Below are 19319 nucleotides of genomic sequence, written 5' to 3'. Positions count from 1 at the left end.
CGACAATTATACGCTGCTGTGCATCACTACTCACCGAAGCACTATTTCCCAGCACTAATATTAGCAGGTGCCTGTGTCAGCAACCGGTGCATTGTTGGGGAATGCTAGCCGCATGAATAAGCGGCACATGCCATCTTTTTTAGCTGATGAGGACGACTGCTTATTACAGTGCAGCCATATGCGCTCGCAATCGTTGCACGCACATATTTTCTAAAGAGCGCTAGCGAAATATTTATTTCAAGACTAATAGACTCTAGAGACATTCACTTAGATTAAGAGTATTGAATCATAGACTACTGCGGGCTCACTCCACATAGGTTATTGTTTATTCATGCATTTCTCGTCTAGGTTGTCTCGCCTGTCCACACACATATATAAATGAAAATATTGAGCTAAGCGCCTTCTGCTGATGATCCATTCATTGCTAAAAACAAGACAGGCGTAATATTTGTTTACTGCAATACCATTTGGGAACCATATACCCGAGTGTTGCTGTAATAACATGTAGTTTTCAATGTATTTTTTTAGAAATGTAACACTTCACCCAGTTTTCATTTTATAACCCTCACTTTTACGAAGAAAATTCCGAGCGATAAGACAAACAGAAAGAGATTGTGTGGAAGAGTAGCATAAGAAATTGTAAACATTTCCGCATTTGTTGTAGATAAGCACCGAAATTTCAGCATGAATTCCAAGCAGTGGAGTTAACGCAAGAAAAACTGCATTTAAGTTTCTTGCTCTCTTCGATTTCTTGATGTGAAGACAAGAAAAGTTGTAAGGAAGCTAAAAGATAAAAGCATTACCTTTAGCAGTTGTTGCAATATTTACTAAAGCTGATAAGTACATTTCGGGTGGTTAAATGACAGTGCTTGCCGCCAAATAAGAATGGATGACGTAATAGTTGTTGGGTTCCTTCTTTCTTGCGGGTAAGGATTGTCCCACAACACAGACCAAGTAAGTCAGTAATTTATTACAAATGCAAAAAAAAGTGTTGCGACGATGGCCTCTGTAAAACAAAACTAAAACCACACGGCCCACATCGTGATGAGGTGAAAAAATAATCTGTCAGCCTTCGGACTCTATTGCTTCGTGTCAAAAGATATGTCAGGAACCGGAAAATCAGCTCTGTCGTACATTTGCTCGCGATCGGAAACGCATTTAGTCCGTCCGTATGCATATTGCAACTTACCTGTGCAATACAAGAACAGAAGATACATTACCGATAGCAGCAGTGTTGGTACTTCCATCTTGTGACGAGTTATTCAGCCAGAAGACGTTATAAACGTTTTCTCTATCGTAATTGTTGAGCCAAAACAAGAAATAGGAATCCACTCTTCGCCATTCATTCTTGCTACCGGCAAACATGCACCAGCAGATTCTTAGAACAAGGTCGTCGTAATTATACTTTTGAGAGATCTAGTTGGCGCAAGATTCGCAAACTGGAGCCCCAAGCGTGTTGCCCAGAACGTGTGCTTCTCAGCTTTACGTAAACAGCAGGGCTTCTTCAGAGGTCCTTAAATTAGTTGTCGGTGCAAAATTCCTGCAAAATAACTGCTTAGGGAGTCCGTGTTCTGTCTACGCAAAATTGAAAATAACGACGATTCTTCCATAGGCTCCTATGCATGTCAACCTTGTAATATGTGTTCCTTTAGTTTCAATCTTCTGTAGAGCTTATCAGAATGAGATGGCACAATATAAAAAAAGTTTGTTTTGATTTTTCTTAGACATGGTGAAACCTAGTGATCAAAATTGTATGATTCTATGGTATAGGTACGTCATCATTTTATAGCGCTGTGGTATAAAAAACTGGTTTAGCTCTTTGATGTTCATTACAACGGCAGCAATAATAGGAAAACGACACAAAAAAGAGAAGCCCAAAGGATGAGCGATGTACAAACAAGTGAAAGATTATTGCAATTAGAAAATAAATACAAAGAGTCCATGTGTATTCGCACCTCAATGTCGTCCACCTACAGGTATGAACGACATCTTTCCAGAAGGATGGGCTCAGTAATTGTTCTGAAGCGTGCATAACTATTAGCAATAATTACGGTGTCCGACAAGCGCTTGACTGACTTTGCTGAACAGAACTTTATTCCGGGGCTGTGAACTATAATCAAGCTATCTAAGACACCCTGGTCTTTTTTTCCTGGTCCTTCAATATGTACCTCAAGAGAGTTAAAATTAACCTTCATTGAATTTACGTTGAATTGATTTTCTAGGTCAAAGCTGTTGGCACGCAAGTAGTGAAAGTATATGAAAAATAAACTGTCGCCTACCTGAATTTGTCTGTGCTAAAGAAGCTGTAGTGGCGCGAGAAATGTACACCGAGAGCCGTACGGACGACAGTATTGGGCATCACACTTTTTACGTGGTTCACAATCCTCTGCGACAGAAAAAAAAAGCGGTTAATTTTGGACAATTTCACTTCTTCATCACAAAGTTATAAAAAGTGCAATAAATAAGCAAAGCAATCACGACGAAGAGAAGGCAGTTATCCAGGCGCTGAAGACCGAAGCAGCTCAGAAAGAACTTAGGCGCTGCTGTTACTAACAGAAAGATTTAGTTCGTCGGCTGACGTGTAGATACGATGGAAATAAGAAAGGTATTTTCCATGTCGAGTAGTGCGCAATATCTGATCGACTTCTTAAATAAAAATTGTGAATTGCAGATTTTTCAGAACAATGCTATCATTATTACAACTCTGTAACTCAGTAACAAGAACAATCCTCTGATTCTTTGTATTGCATTACTTAATACATCAAAAGCGGACAAAATTGATGTATTTTCAGGCATACCACTAATCGGAGTACGACGTTGCGATACCTTCGTGAACGTTCTAACAAACTCATGTAACCTGTGACCATGTGTGCCAGATTTGTACACTTACGAGCGTCTTACACAAGCGTTTTACATAAAAGCGCTACATTTTCCAGAGTTACCGATTAGTAAAGGTTGTACTTATCCTAGTATTTTGTAAAACTTGTCAATTTCTAGCAAAGTTTGTAAACATTCCAGGTGTCTGTGGAAATTTCGCTTCTAAAGCAAATGAATTGACTACCCCCGTCACTAGACTTCTATTTACTCTCAAATACAACAAATTTCGTTCAAATATAAGGAGGGCTTGTCTCGAAAATACATTTCGGCGTTTCAGATGTATTCGATTACGCGTCATTGGATTCGGTGGAGCGATGAAGCTTGCTCCTCTGGTAATTCTTCGGAAGTTCTCCTTACGAGTGATGTATGGTACAAGAGTACACATTCAGCGCACAGGGATAAAAATAAAGGCGTATCAAACGTTCACGACCTCTTCCACGATATTAACTTCATACTGTCTTTCGTGAAACATACAACAGCAAACGCCAACCGTCTGTTCATTGACTTGAAAGTATCCCTGCTACTTATCGCCACAGTGTAACACGCCTATACTGTATCACCAAAGTTTGTTTCATGTTCACAAGAGAAAATTTCTGGAAACTTTTGAAGGCGTTAAGATTTCTGATATAATAAATAACTAAAAACAAATCTTCCTGCCGTATTTGTCAACTTCTCCATCTCTCAAATAAACGCACATATTTAAGCTTGCCAATTATCTCAGATTCAAGCACTAAGTGGGTGAGCAGTCAATCGAATACTGGGTGCTTAAACATCCAATTAGGATGGGCTATCGGAAACGCGCAACGTTCAATGGCGTCTCGAATCACTGCAACGCAGTCATCTGAAAACCCAGCTAACGAATATCTACTCAGGTTTGATTTCAAGTAACAACACCTTTACTTTCTAGTTAGGCCACTTTTTTTTTCACGAAACATTCGCGCGAATACTTAATACATTCCCTTCAATAAGGAAGCAACGAACGAACATCTCCATCAAACTCGGGCCAAATTGAGAAAACCTTTTTTTTATTCATACGAAATGTTTGCTATTGTGAGGTTGCTTTTGGTTGAAGTGTACATTTTGCATGTTGCATTGCGTGTACAATTCCGCTTGCGAAGAATTTTATTAGCGCAAGCTCATACTCATTTCTTTTAATTTTGCCCTTAATATTGTGCTCAATGTACACCTTTTAGAAGACCAATACTGCGATCCACACAGTGAGCAAACCTTCGGAAATGACGTCTACGAACCCAAGGACAAAGGAGTCTCTCAATAGAAGGGAAATCCGCACTTGAAGGACGAAAATTTGGGCCGATTTTTGTAATTTCAATTTTCTCATTCTCGAACTTCCAGACCTTTCGTTCATATCCATAGGATTCATTTCTTACAACTCTAAGAACCTTAATATGAACTGTGTGTAAAATATTTTTCGCAATATAGATGGGGCAGCTTTCGAATGTTTTTCATAATTTCTTGAAAGAGTAATTTTCATGTCGTTTCTGCTATGTAGGAGAAATGGGTTTTGTTCTATTGGGCTATCGCTAAAATTGTTTTTCACAGAAAGATAAATGGACGCGGTGTGTTCTGAATGAAATTTTGTAAAAAAACTTATTCGAGGATGATTTCAATATTACCACCTTTTATATATTGAATTAAAGTGGGTATGTTAAGTCTAAGTGTGACTGCCTATAGCCTCACTTCAAAATGCCCCACAACTGTGACTCATGGCTTACACGCGGTATCAATCAGATTCGATTGCGTGTGCTGAACTTTAAGTGTGCAATCTTCTATTTGTTAGGTAATTAGGACTTAGCAAGGAAATTGTAGTATTGAATATGAATATAATTACATTAAGAAAGAAATAGTTACATTTTACAAACAGGTGGTAAAAAATTCGCCTATGATTACGATAGTCCCTAATACAAAATTTGAGCGCAGCTCTATACGTGTTTTCGCGATAAATTCCTGGCGCAGGCAGTCTGACTCCTGCGGCACATTGCAAACGGAATGATGTGCGGCGTGACTGCCTGGCTTATCGTGAGATCGCGAGAAGCGGCGCGTGGCTGACGCGCATACATAAAGCTGCGATTAACACCAGGCGCCGCAGACAGACCTCCGCTCATGCAGTGCTTTGTTTCCATGCATGAGCGGAGTGCCCGAGGCTCGAGGTTCTGCCCTGAATCGAATTTGTAAATTCCGACAAAATTAGTATTGGAATTATGTGAAATACAGTTTGGCAATATGCACCATCCGGAGATGTTTAAAGTGCAGCCCAATGTATGGCACACTGGTACTTTTGGACTTCGACAACATTCAAATGCGGTCGCCACCGCCACAAATTTGAATCCGCGTACTCGTGTTCAGCAGTGCGACACCGTAGCCGCTGGGCCACCACGGTGCGTATTGGCCTAATGCAAAAGCACTTGGTCATTGAAGAAACGTTTTTATATTTTCTTTAGTATGTATTTTTGTATCCCGAAGAAATATGGAATCAATAAAGGAATTCTAGGCAAAGTCTTTCGCATCTTGCCAGCTAATGGCTTAAAGAGAAGGAATTTCAAGGCGCTACCTTCAGAACGCTGAGGCATTGTGCGAGTTTGTCAGCGTCGATCGTGAAGTCCCCGTACACGTTCATCATGCCGAAGTGCTTGACTCCCAAGTGGCTCAGGCGATTGAGGCCGTCAAATAGGGCACGTCTAGTTACGTCGGCGAAGAGCTGGCCTCCGCTGTGAAAAAAATAAACGTCTCAGTCAGACACAGTGAGTTTAGCCGTAAGAACGCGAATGATTCTTTACCATAACGAATGGTCACCGAAACAGCGGTATTATTACTTTTGTTTGTTTCTCTACTATGGGATGTTCCACGACCAATGCCCAGGGTAAGAGGTTCGCTGTTTCACCACGGAAGGCGCAATTCACAACGGCCGCGTGATTACCGCAAAGTAAGCCTCAAAGAAAACACCTTCTTATCGAAACAAATACGCAGCCTATCACTCCTAAGCGTGTATGGTATGCATCCTTTCTATCTTGATTTCCAAAGTTACAGCCACGTACCAAACAACGATTCTGTGAATACCTTAGAAATAGCTGCGCGTACGAAAAAACGAACGCAGAAAAAAAAATTGTTCCGACGAAAGAAAGCGCGAATGATTTCATATATAAAAATTATACCAGTTCTCGATTGTGTGTGACCGTACGCCGGTGGGTAATGACACTTTTGGTCGCAGATATTTTGAAAACTGCTTCTGTGTTGTCTTCATTTTTTTATGAATATAATAAAAGAAATGAAAGTAATGTTCAAGAGCCATCTTGATCTCATGCAAACTCATATTTTTTTGTGGGAGTGTAAACAGAAAAGGCTCTTTTCGGCCATCGCAGGGAGGTTGAGTAACGATTGCTCACCTCTAAAGTGGGGCAGGATATTTTTTTGATAAGAGGTTTGACGTAGGAATAGTTAGATATAGGTCTCGATGAGGCAATAAATGAGCGAATACATGTAGAATTTATAAAATTAGTAGAACAATGTTCGTCACGTTGTTGTTCTACTCGAATTAAAAAGCGTAATCTGGCCATTTTCACTGTGGTTAATGTATACGACAGGTAAACCGGACTCAAGATTTGCAATACTTACACTACATGCATCAACTCCTTTTTGTATGTCCTCTTTCTGCAATATTTCTATTCAGCGATTATTTTTATGTTGAGAGCAATGCATAGCTAGCTTTTTTTTTTCCTACGCTATTGAACGTCTTCAAGGAAGCAGCTTCAATGATTATTTATATGTGGTTCCAGCAGTGCTCGCGCAAACTTGAGGCTGAGTGAAAAAAAAAAAAGCTTTGCTGCAGTTCATTAAGCGAATACACATCTTTATATAAATGATTCCAGTCAACACTAATATGTATCCCTAGCCGTAGGACTTAGAACGACCTTGATTTTGATTGCTGTGGTGAGAGTTAAGCATGACACTCCGGCCTTTGAAGCGTGTTTCTATAAGTACTCTAATTGCCTCTTACTCACAGTTAAAACACACTCACTAACGCGAACTCACAGAAATCACAAACTACTAATTTCAATTACAAAAGAAATAAGATCAGGCAAGACGAAGTGGCTCAATTTTTAAATTCGGACACATTGTGAGCCGCAAGAACTATCTGCATTACTTTCGCATGTACATTGTCACCACCACCACCCATCGCCTTCACCTTGTACATTGTTGAACAGGCATTTCTCGCTTATGTGTTCGCTCTGCCTTTGTTTGCTGTTGTAAAGAATACGGGAAGTAACGACATGTAAAGCAGGTAGTGTCAGTTTAAAACCAATAGTGTCTTTATTAGAAATGAACAAATTTATTACGAAGGCCGAATATATTGCGATATGCTTAGATTCCGTAATACCAAAATAAAATGACAACGGTAGGAAAAAAAAACTATATATCTCGTTTTCCAGAATGATAACACAGTCGAAAAGAGTACTTTCCTCGATGTTGCTGCTGCGAGGACAGTAGCATACGCTGCATAGTCAGATGAAAAAAAAAATGGCCTTGATACGGTCACTGCAGCAACAATGTGAAGTTCAACAAAGCCTCAATATGTGCGCTGCAAGTTATGGATACAAAAGATACCTGATTGCTTGGCTGCGAGAAGTGCACGTCCGCATCTTTTATGCGGATAAGTCTAACTGGCACGACCAATCCAAGCAAAAAAATCAGAAAGAGCCTCCTTTGATACACATTCCACAGATCCATTATTCTCATATGACGATAAGAGAACACTTAACATTACCACATCATAGGATATGTCACGCATGGGCTGCGTGAGAGTATTTATACAGTGTAGTTATTACACGTGCTGCATTTCGAACGCCTTCGAGACTTGAGTACACAATGAACACCCTGCAGTAAACACCTTGATGCAATGCAGGATCATTGTGTAGCTTGTCAATACAGTTGGATAATGCCGGGCTACCGGAGAGGTGTACTGTAGCAGCAACGCTGGTAGCGGCATCTCACGCAAAGTTGTACCAGAGAGCACGCACAGCTACAACTGCGACGAGCTGCCGTATTCTACTTACTGGCTGGTGAAAAGGCATAAACTACAGCCCTCTCGTGATTTTCCTTCGACGAAAGGTTTCGCGCATTACGAAAATGTTTGAAAGGCATAGAAGTTGGACAAATCGTCTCGAAATGTGGCTACCAGCTTTGCTCACGCCATTCGTGGCTTCAGTGACCCAGTAATCTCTGAACTTGACGAAGTTTACGGATAAGATAAAACACTCCCATATTGCTGCGTCATCAAACTCACACTGGGGAGAAGGAGGCGCCGACGCTAGTCTGATGCATGGCACGCCCGAGCTTGAAAAAGTGGTCCAGACCCGAGTCCTGCCAATCGGATGGTCTGTTCTTCACGTAGAACGATTCGTAGAAGATGATGTCGCACTCTCCGTCCTCCGGCAACAAACTCGTCTCCGTGAAGTGTACACTCACGGTGCAGAGAAGCGGGCCTCGGAAAACTTTCGGCTTTTCTGCGTGAACACGAGCGTTTCTCAGAGCGTTGGAGCTGATCTGTAAACACCTTGAAATTTTCGTATTATCGAGTTTGCGAAGACGTGGACGGCCGGAGATGATCGTGACGATTTATTGGCATCCACTTTGAAACAAGGCGGTGAAAAACCGTCACCCTGTCTGCTTGAGTAAACAGGTATGCACATAGAGTTTCATATTAGTATACCTAGAGGGAGATCTGGCGCTGCGATTGTTCAACCATCATGGGAATGATGAGAAGTACAGGCTTCGGATTGGCGTTCTATTGACTGACGAACTAGTCTACAAGTACTTTTTTTTTGCAGTTTTGGTTTAGCTTCAAGCGCACTTGCTGTAACCTGCAGTGGGACAGTGCAACGCAAAGCTCTCTGTCTTTGTTATGTTGCTCGAAGTGGCGAGAGCGCGCTGGGCCAGCGACTGGGACGATGTTTGTGTCGCGGTGTGGCGTCGAAGCCCTGACGACAGAGCGACGGCATCGTAAACGTTGAAAGGACATGTTTTGAGAGTTTGGACCTTGGTTTGTTAAGTGTGTTAGGTTGGCACTGTACCGTTACGTGCTTTATGAAACTTCACAATACGAAAAAGAAGGCACTACTGATACAAGACATATACAGTTGTACTTCTAGTGGCTTGACAATCAAATTTTGTTGAGGGCTTCATTATGCATTCCTCGTTTATGTGCTCATTGAAATGCGTGTTTTCGGTCTTTGAGAACACAAACTTACTTGTGGTAGGAAATGTTGCTGCTTCCTGGCTGTAGTCTAGTGTCGCAAAATGGGTAAGTGCAAAGCCACGCCATAACGCTTCGGAAGCGGTACGTCAATATACAATATGATGAAGCATATTGGTAGGAGGCCATTAGCGTCCTAGGTAGCACTGCAGCAGATGTGCTTAAAAGTATGTGAAGACGTTGAGCAATCGTGACAGCCGACGCAGCCTTTCGAAAGAGCGAGAGAGAGTTAGCAAGTGCCTGTCGTCTGCGAGAAAAGTCTCGCGTTTGCAGCGAGCAGGCCTCGTAGCAGACGACACTTGTAGCATTCCACTCAAGGGCGCAACACTTTCTCACAATACAACATTTTTATTTCCATAAATACTTGATGAGCATTTTTATATAAGTACATGCACGATTGTTATTGCTGTTGCAAAAATAAATAAATAATTATTCTTTGTGGTTAAATCGGGAACAGAATCGCACAAGTATGCATACCCTGGTGTGTCCTGGTGACAAACCAAAGTAAACCATGCTTCCATCTCAAAGTCATACAAAGTTTATGTAGCGTCTTGTACATTATATAACATACTACAGAAATAAAATTAGATTTTACGCGATAATATTTGAGTATAGCTTTGTTTACTGCGCCACAAGCAAACGTCACTAGTCTAAATATCGAAGTCAATCCGAAGCCTGTACTTCCCGCCATTCCCATGTAGGTTGAGGCAGCGCTCATGAGAACCTCCGTAGACACTAGCGCCACATTTCCCTCTAGGTATTTATTTAGAAACTCTATGGGTATGCAGGTCAGGCTTTTCCTACTAGCATTTTTGTTTGCACCCCCTTAATGTTTTTATCTTCTCCGCAAAGCTCCGCTTGCCTCATGATGCTATGTCTGCCTCGGATGTGGTCGTATCAATCTGTTCGCTGCTTTTTTCCCGCCACCAACACTCTAAATGTGTCTTGCTTAACTCAACTGCTGAGTGGCTGATGATTCCGTCCACTTTAAATCCAAGCACTTCTCGAAAGTGTGCGTTATCCACAGGTCTCACTATGTCAATCCCTTCACATTCCATTCAGATGTGCTGAGTTGTCTCCGTATATTTGCTGCAGCACGCGCATGCCTAATCTAGTTGTAAATACTTGTTCCGGTATGTTCTTGTCTTTAGGCAACCAGCTGGAGCCTCAAATGTCAAGGCGCTGCCCTTTGTGCTAACACGCAAATTTAGCATTCTAGTTTGTTTCTTCTCATTCTTGTAAATCTCCATGGTCTTTTTTATATCCACCCTTTGCATTCAAATCGCTGTCTCTGCCTCCCTCACATTGCTTTTGTTCACTCCTGGTTGTCTGTTTACACTTTCCATCACCCTTTGCTTGGTCGCCAAAATTCTTCACTTCCTCCCCTATTGCCTGTCCACGCTTTTCCGGTACAAATACTTGTGCACTTTAGCCGCCTATTTATTTTGATCCATGTTCTTGAGTCTTCAAAACTAGTTTTCCTCTGCACTCTTCCAAACTAATCTTGCTCTGCACTTCTCTGACTGGAATAGAGGCTCAAGCCACGTCAACCTGCACTGCCTCACTTGGGGTTTTATCATGGCCATCCAAAGCCAACCGGCCTACTGATCATTGGTTGACTTCCAAACCCGGCAAGACATTCCTTTTTAAGCACAGAATGACATTGCTGGGCGTTAGAGCTTCCACCATTACTCCCTTCCAGATTCCACAGACCACCTAATACTTAACATAGCGCCAGACTGCTCTATGCTTCATTATTGCTGCATTGCACTTGCCCAATATTTTCAGTATATTTTGGCAGGAGTGTGGCCTAATCTTTTCCTGCTTGATGTGTATACCGCTGTATTTAGATTGCTCCAATATGGAGATGACTTGCTGCTGAATTGACACGACGTAGTTACTTTTCTCTTCATTAAAGAACATATTTCACAATATCTCTTCGCTCAACTTTAAGCATGTATTTGTCGCGGCGTTGCAACACATATTCTCAAGTCTGTAAGTTTCTTGAATGTGCAAATAGAACCACGTCGTCCGCATACATACGTCCTGGGGCCCCCTCCTGCGCTATTTGCCCAGCCCGCATGTAGGATAAATAAAATCCTAATTAACTGTTTTTAATGCTGTTGGCAACGCTTTTAGCGACATCTAGTGACGTTGTCTAACTACAGCATGCACTTTACTCCCGCAGTTCCGTAATATATGCTTGGTTACTGCAATTATAGTTATGTGTCTTCTCTCGTTAAATTATGCACACATGCGTGTCGCAAGCGACTTGGCCGCTATCGTTGACGTCTACGGTAACCGGTATTTCGTAGAGGTCAATGCGATTACTTGTCACCTAGTTGCGCCGAGTTCGACGAGAAAAGACGTCGAGCGTTGTCCGCAAAATGATGCCTGATTTGGCGGCTCAGGCACTGATGCACCGCACCGATCGTTGTTGCTTAGTGGGCTTTGTGTTGCGCTGCTAAGCAGGAGGTAGCGGGATCAAGTACCCGCCACGGCGGCCGCAATTCGATGGCGGCGAAACGCAAACAATATCCGTGTACGCAGATTTAGGCGCACGTTAAAGAACCCCAGGTGGTCAAAATTAATCCGTAGTCCTCTACTACGGCGTGGCTCAAAATCAGCTAGTGGTTTCGGAATGTAAAACCCCATAATTTATTCTTTCATCTAATATACGGGATTGGCGGCGGCGGGGGGATTGAAGTTAACATTTAAATTTCCACCTGTCCCCTGTTTTGTTACCCTGCCCACTATACTTCGCCATGAAATGTCAACTAATGTACGTCCCTGCACCCCAGGTGAAAATAGAGACTCTTATACTTACACTACCCACCCCCTTCTCTAAAATTAAAGTTGTGATGCCACCCTTGACACCTGTATACGTCAACATGAGTGGCCACATTCATGGCGCCACCTGTGTCCGGCAGAGTTCACGAGGAGCGAAGACAGATTCATTGTCGTAAACAACCCTATTTTTGAGCATCTATTGTAAAGCCTTGGTAGCGAAGGAATCATTAACATATAACCTCTTTCTTCCCAGTTTTCTTGGGCAAGAACTACCATGCAGGACGAAAACGTTGTGGTTAGACAAGTCGTCGGAAGCTACCAATATCAGGTGCGTTGTTTGCGTTTCGGTCTCGGTAATCTGGTATTCCATGAAGATAATGCCTTTAAAGACATGATAAAGATATGATATTTTCGGCAGTTGTTACGGCGCCTCTGATAATGGGTATGGTATTAAGTGCGTTTGTTGGTAAAGGCCACATATAGCAAGAATCAGTTATCATTCTTTTTTAATGGTCAGATAAACATTGTGCTGATTTTCTTGGTTAGCGTGTACCGCAAAAGCAGGCTGCGACTAGAAACGGTTCACTGCTTTAGTACTTCGCTTTGAAACAGCCAAGGGAAAACAATTGGTACTGCTTCGGCCTATCGCTGTACCATATAGATACAATTTTTTCGCCCCCAAAAATATATTCATTTCCTACGAAGGCGGTCAATGAATTATGTCTCCCAAGCTTTTGACTACCTTTCACTTACGCAACAGGTATGAGCACTCTGTTAATAGCAACAGTGCGAATGTCGAACGCCTTAAATGGACCATAAGAATAGAAAAAATGATTAGACGTGTTAGTAAATCATCATCATCATGATTATCATCATCATCAGCAGCAGCAGCATCATCAGCCTGGTTAAGCCCACTGCAGGTGAAAGGCCTCTGCCATACTTCTCCAACCACCCTGGTCATGTAGAAATTGTGGCCATGTCGTCCTTGCAAATATCTTAATGTCATCCGCCCACCTAACTTTCTGCCACCCCCTGCTACGCTTCGCTTCCCTTGGAATCTAGTCCGTAAGCCTTAATGACCATCGGTTATCTTCCCTCCTCATTACATGTCCTGCCCATGCCCATTTCTTTTCCTTGATTTCAACTAAGATGTCATTAACTCGCGTTTGTTCCCTCACCCAATCTGCTCTTTTCTTATCTCTTAACGTTACACCCATCATTCTTCTTTCCATCGCTCCTTGCGTCATCCTCAATTTAAGTAGAACCCTTCTCGTAAGCATCCATGTTTCTGCCCTATATCTCCTACAATAACAACACAGTCTCTTATCCAGAGAATAAGCACGCTACGCCAGAAAATACGCACTAAAGACGAATTGGAACGTCGCTTTGGAATTTCTGCATCAGGTCCCACTGATGTAAATTTTGAAGCAGTCTGCAAGTGCGTATTCAATTTTTCATTGGTAAGGAACAACCATACTGCCACACTGATCCTTGAATCCTTGACGTTTAGGTTGCGGCGCTAAGTGCAAAAACGAAACTTTGACCGCCATTTTTCTTGTATTGGTCGACTTATAACCGCAAGGTCAACGTCACTAGAGTTCTTCGAGGATTCTCTATCAGCCTAAACTGATTCAGCCTTTCACTTCAGAGATTGTTTAAACTAACAAAACATCAATTGAAGCTGGCGCGCTTACAGTCAGTCAAATTTGGTTCACAAGAAACTAGATTGCTAACTTACAAGATTTATGTCGGTAAGTGTCAAGACTCTCAATATTCTCAGAAACATTTCGAGACGACAAACACGTTAAAAACCAGCATGCCGAGGAGTGTTGGTAACATCAAAAACGTCGCATTCAATGTGTCTGAAAAGAAAGCTTACAAAGCTATGAGCTCCTCAGTTGTCGGACAGAATGAAAAGCAGAAAATTTCTGAGCATTGGTGGACGCTCACCTCTATATCCGTACGTTTCTGTCGTTCCCGTCGCGTCCAATTCTGTTGTCTCTGTTGCCTGTGTTGTCTCTACGTCCTCAGTCTCTGGCGTCGTCATTGAGCTTATCTCTATGTCCTCAGTGTCTGGCACAACAGTGGAACTCACAGTTGAACTGCCTGGTCGGACACTTTTACCGGGTGCAATAACAATGGTCGTCTCATCTGCGCCTGATCCGGCTATGCCATGTTCAAGTTCCGGAACTGTTCGCTCCACGGTTTCTGAAGTGAGGAGAAAATGGCGCACTAGTTTTATCAAAGACAGGTCTAACTGATAGTTTCAGATCCCAATTGAAACGTTATAATGTTTCTGAAATTTCGTTAAGCGCAGTGAGGAGGAAAGAAGGTAAAGCTTTGTACAGCGGGCTCGTCACCAATGGGGGGGCGCTCGATTAGCAAATTCATCCGTTCACACTGGAAATATTGTCAAGAGGCACCAAGATTACGCGAGGACAAGTGAGGAGCACGAAAAGCAGATTTCTCACCTCGAGATAGAAGGATAAAAGCGCCTATCAGGCACGCCAGGAAGACGAGAGTTCCCAAGACGCATCCGATGATACAAACGAACTCGTCCTGTTGGTTCTGGCTGCGCATAGAAAATATCGCTACATAAGGCGGTCGGTTCCACCGGCAATTTGTTACTTTTCTTTTTGCTAATAATTGCACGCGGAATGTGTTCATCGCGAGGTGGAATACGTAGGCTCAGATCGGGAGAACTAGGCAGAAGATAAGAAAAGCGCAATATATTGATTATTATTGCTCAAAGCAGAACAAACTGACCTCCCCCTTTAGCATCCCCCATTACCCGATTACCCGTGTGCGTACGTTAATTGCACAATGTATCTGTAAGGTAATGCCATCATTGACTGTTGAAAAGCACAACCGTTCGTTTCTGTAATCATAATAATACTGACACAAGGGCACTGGTATCGCGGGAAATATTACTGCGTTCAGGGGAACACATGGAGCTCGAAAATTGGCAACTACGTGGTTTACCATGGTGCCGACGCCGCGCATGTACTCACAATTTGGCCGTCTGCACTGTAAGTAACGAGAAACAAAGTGAGATAAGACGCGTTACTCACAGCGATAAAAGCAAGAAGTGACCACGTGATCTTACGCTCGTCAATTGTCATCGAAGGCCGTCCTGTGAGGAAAAAGCAAGGATACTTTCGTCAGTACTTGTGTACCTGATGTATGAGTGGGTATAATGCCACACTTAGTGGGTCGCCCACCATGTATGTTCCCGTGGACACACTACAATAAAGCATCTGCGAGCACATGCCAAACTCCTTTCTTACGCCCTCTACTGAAGCAAGCGCGTGGTATCGAGAGATGACTTTGGGCATGCCCGTCGCTTTATGCTCTTGTGCCTTCCACTACACCCGTTCATTGGGAGCCTGCTGCCGGTACCGTGATGGTTGTAGAAAATTTCGCTAGGAGAGTGGTGCATGCTTCAGCGGGTGACTGCAGTGCATAGCCACTATGCTGCCATCTTCCGGAATATTGTACGACAAGTTGGGGTAAATTGTTTTTGAAACATCATAAACCTATCTGCAAACGTTACAATTTAAATTATATTACTGGGGTTTTCCGTGCCAGAAATGTGATCAAATTATGAGGCACCTCATAGAGGGCACGTGCGGAAATATGGACCACGTGTGGTTATTTAACGTGTACCTAAATCTAAGCACGCGGCTGTTTTCACATTTCGCCCTGATCCAAATGCGGCCGCCGTGGCCGCAATTCGATCCCGCGAGCTAATCTGCAAACGTATCATTTCTTTACTCATACTGCATCATTAGGAGTGACACAAGAAGGTTATTCGTTAAATATGCGGTAGGAATAAACATTAACCCGCAAAATATAGCGATAGCACATTGGTTACATTTACACTTGTTGGTAACTGTTCCACGTGAAAACATTTCCCTGTCTAAGAGAACTCATTCATTATTTGTCAGAATTGCGGGTATCTCGTAAGAACTATGTTTTGCAAAAAAAAAAAAATGCCTGATTGTACTTACTGCGATATATGGACTCGGACGCCACTGAATCCTCGGGAAACCTTTTACCTAAAGATGGAGTGAATACGTGCTGATAAAGCGTGTATGCCTCAACACAACATCGTCCAAGGCATCCAAAAAGTGCGCGAGGGACCATAATCCAAAGCAATTTCACGTCGACGCATCCTAGTCATCGCGAGTACGTACGATCATCTTTTATTTAAGTCACTTTTATCATTCGTCAACATATTTTACTCGTTTTTCTAACTACCAGAAAAAAATGCGGTCGAAGAGCGTGTCGCATTCAAGTATCCATGGCCATGGTGCCACATTGCCGAGGCCTACGCAAATGCACTTACATTAAAAAGCGTAGCGCTTTCACTGAAACTTGAAGCTATTTCCAAAAGCTGCCATTATTCTAGCTTAGCGGTAAGTAGCTCAGTCAGTTATGCCAATAATCGCTCTTTGTTATTAGTAGTTTGAAAAATCCAACCCACTGAAGTAGACCAGTGGCTGTGGCATCGCTCAGCTGAATTCGAGGCTGCGAGTGCGATGGCGGCAGCGGCCGGTGCATTTCGACGACGTCAAATCCAGAAAAAAGTATTGGTATTGTTTATTTACAGCTCATTTAGAGGACGTTTCAGAAGATGAGGCCTACATGCAATAATTCCAAGAAGGGAAAAAGAACTTGCCTTTGGAGGGGAGATCAGTAAAAGCGGAAGATGAACTAGCGAGAAAATACGAGACGCGGACGCCGTTCCTATGATTAACCAGAATGTATGCGGCTTGATGCGCCTTCCGATGAGTTCAAAGCGGTATTCCTTTCTATTGTAATCCAATAACAGGTGAAACGCAAGGGAAATAGAGTCGTTGGTTGCGGATGTTTAGGTGATTCGATTTCATTTGAAAACTTTACAGCAATCAATCTAAAGCATAAGCATAAGCAATCTAAAGGGAAGCATTAAATCGCTTTAGGCTAATAAAGTATTCTTTTAGTACCCCCTTCTAAGTAATTTTCAAGACACGTAATGATTGGTACATGAAAAATGGGAAGGTAAAGATTTCGTTTTTTAGATTTCGCGCCAACATGCCAGCGCCGGCGCGGTAGCTTAAGTGATCGATTTGGAACTAGTTCTTTTTGTAGGTCACGTCATGCCTCAGTAGAACTTGTTGGTACTAGCTAAGCTCACTCTCTGACCAATTTAGAAGACAATGTTGTCCACCTTTGCCGATAGAAACTTCACTATCGGCCCGAGTAGACAACGGCGAAATGTGTGACGTCCCGGGGGTTGTTGTGAGAACTTCCAAGGTGGCGACACCACGTGTCTTCTCTGAGGCTTTTCTAGTTTACAAAACCTCTTCTCAAGGTAATAAGGTATTTTCGGTACTCTGTAAGGGTAACTTCGTAAAGGGCTCAAGATTTCTTTTTCGTAATTGTCCCTTAACACGACACACAGCCGTAATCTGATAGCCGTACACCTATTAGGCCTACGATCATAGTGCAGAACATATCAACGACACCACGAGTGGTAGTCAAGGTAATTCTTATGTTCGTTGGCAATAATTGTGCCCGTGGTTTACACATGTGCGTGGTTGGGGTCGCGCAATGTTAAGCATTACTAAATTTTACCGCTGTTGCAGCTCAATTCATAGAAAGCTCGTCCCGAACAGGGAGCACCGGAAGACATTTCATTGTCGCTTCGAAGTCGAAACCAGCTCGCTTTCAAGCGACCCTTGTGCCTGCTGGTTCTAGTACCAACCAACCGTTCCAAGTGACTTACGCGCTTGCTGGGTTTCGAGGCGAGAAGCCATGTTTGGAGAGATCACCGAGGCGGTTGTCATTCTTCTTCCTTTGCTGCTGCCGTTACATTTAATTATGGCACGAACTCGGCCACGAGGCCCACGCGTCTGTGCTGACTACCCACTGCAGGCTACATTGGCCCCAATGGAGGCAATTTCATGCAGTTTCTTAGTGTTTTATGTAACAATATCTAACCAAACTTTAAAGTTACTATAATAAAGCATATGTGTGCAAACCTGTTAGTGCCGCGGTCAAAAATACTGCAGACATTTGAGAAAACATATATCGCATATATTGGGCATAAATTTTTAAAAATAATTGATTAAAGTGTAAAGTTAAATAGCCAAAAGTCAGTTTTAAATTTTAACAAGGAAATCGTTTTTATTTTTGGTCCTGAATAAGTGACTGCTATTGCCACTCGAAAATTTACAACTTGTTAGTCATCTTCTTTTTTTCCCTCGAAATCTTGATGATTCTGACTACGAGAAAGATGCCATCTGGGTAACTTCCCAACTTAGCGGCCAATTGGCTAACTAGTGGGTGAAAATAGCACTTGTTGGTTCCACAATCTTACGGAGGTTTCATTTATAAATGAATAAAAAGGAATCGGGCCATTTACTGCAAACTGTATAAGGTAGATCGCGTACAACAGTAACCATTTATCATTCATAGTAGTGAGGTCGATAAACCTTTCTCATTGTAGGAGGCTGGCATCTCGAATGTTCTCCAGTGAGTGCGGAATAAACATATCATTGAAAGCCCCGATATTTTTGTAATGAGCCTAAAAAAAATCACTGCTCTGCCACTCTGTGAAGAAGGATGACCAGCGAAGCTGTGTATATGGGCCGCTTTATAGCGAACTCAATCTCCGCCGCCGATTGACCCGGCATTTTACTCTCTTCGGGACCTGCCCGCGTATGGGGAGTTTTGTCTCTACACACAGAAATGATCCTCAGGGAACTAGCCCTTAACAGCTTCGCTGTAAACAGTCCAAGTTTCGCCCGAAAGCTGAAGCATTGATTGCGATAGCAAATTCAGAGAACGCATAGTAGTTTTATCGGCCCTATAAATTTTTAAACAATCGCTTAATAACGAAATTAGAAAGCATGGCGTCAGCGCACACAGGGAAACATGGACACACCGCACTCGCTGATCTTTGACACTCGCTGTCAGAGCTCTTGCTTGAGGAAGCGCGGCAGTAGCAGCGAGCGAAGTGAACGTCGTACTGTCTATCACTTAAACGCAAACTGACCGGCGTCAACGCAGCACACGCAAAGCTACGAGCCGTCGGTGCACCTAGACTGTGCCTACAAAGTATATCGCTTCCAAAATAGAGTCCGCGCCACCACGCGCGGCCAGTTTCTGCTAAAGCACTACAGTGAACCCCCCCCCTACTTCCCGTACCCCGCTGCCATGAGCCCGTTTGAAGACAACGCGCTTCCTCCGCGCTTCCCTCCCTTGCTGAGGCGAGATTGAGCCTTTGGACTTTATACGTAACATCGTGGCGACGGCGACGGTGACGGCAGAAGTGTGCCTGGAGTCACCATTTATTTGCTGCCCCGATAAATCGGAAGCCGAAGTACACCCGTTCGGT

Source organism: Dermacentor andersoni, chromosome 8, assembly GCF_023375885.2.
Source record: "Dermacentor andersoni chromosome 8, qqDerAnde1_hic_scaffold, whole genome shotgun sequence".
Lineage (NCBI taxonomy): Eukaryota > Metazoa > Arthropoda > Arachnida > Ixodida > Ixodidae > Dermacentor > Dermacentor andersoni.
This window is presented reverse-complemented; position numbering follows the sequence as displayed.